General features: G+C 39.9%; 1 long non-coding RNA gene across 1 annotated transcript; it reads right to left on the bottom strand.

The window, feature by feature from the left end:
- On the bottom strand, positions 1 to 499 carry LOC109954396 (uncharacterized). Its single transcript, XR_002274109.1, has 3 exons — positions 351 to 499; positions 136 to 266; positions 1 to 35 (listed from the first exon to the last, which is right to left on the bottom strand). It is a non-coding gene; the product is annotated as an uncharacterized LOC109954396 (long non-coding RNA).
- Between the last annotated feature and the right edge of the window lie 27 nt (positions 500 to 526).

The raw sequence follows: 526 nt of genomic DNA, 5'->3' as shown, positions 1-526 counted from the left end.
GGCAGTCTGAGGATCCAGCTTCAACAGCTCTTGTGCTGAACAAATACAACAATTTCATGTAACGATACTGGCAACAGACTCAGTTTAACAGACAATGAAGAACAGCTACTCTGATAGTAATAGGGACAGGTGTACCTGGCAGTACTTTTCGGTGTAGTCTCTTCCACACGGTCAGTTTGATGTTGCTGTGGTTGAAACCTGGTTTGAAGGTGACAGAGCTGAACAGTCTCTCCTCTCTCTGCTGAAGCTCCTGACTCTGTCTGAACCTGAAGGTGAAGATGTTAAATATTTTTCACTTCAAGATGTATTGATCCATGAGTTCACTAACAGCATCTTGAGATGTTTCTTACCTCGGAGCAATTGAGCCATACTTCTGTAAACACAAACAGAAAAACCAGATGTCAGATGTGGTTTACAATCAAATGGGAGTTTTTATTCTGAGATATTATTATTGAATAGTTCTTAGCAACAGTAGGTTTCCTTCAAACTTTAAATGGACATTAAAGATGCAGTGTGTAAGATCTAG

This window comes from Monopterus albus, unplaced genomic scaffold (genome assembly GCF_001952655.1).
Source record: "Monopterus albus unplaced genomic scaffold, M_albus_1.0 scaffold8185.1, whole genome shotgun sequence".
Lineage (NCBI taxonomy): Eukaryota > Metazoa > Chordata > Actinopteri > Synbranchiformes > Synbranchidae > Monopterus > Monopterus albus.
Note: the sequence above shows the minus strand (reverse complement) of the source record. Positions and strands in the feature narration are given on the sequence as shown.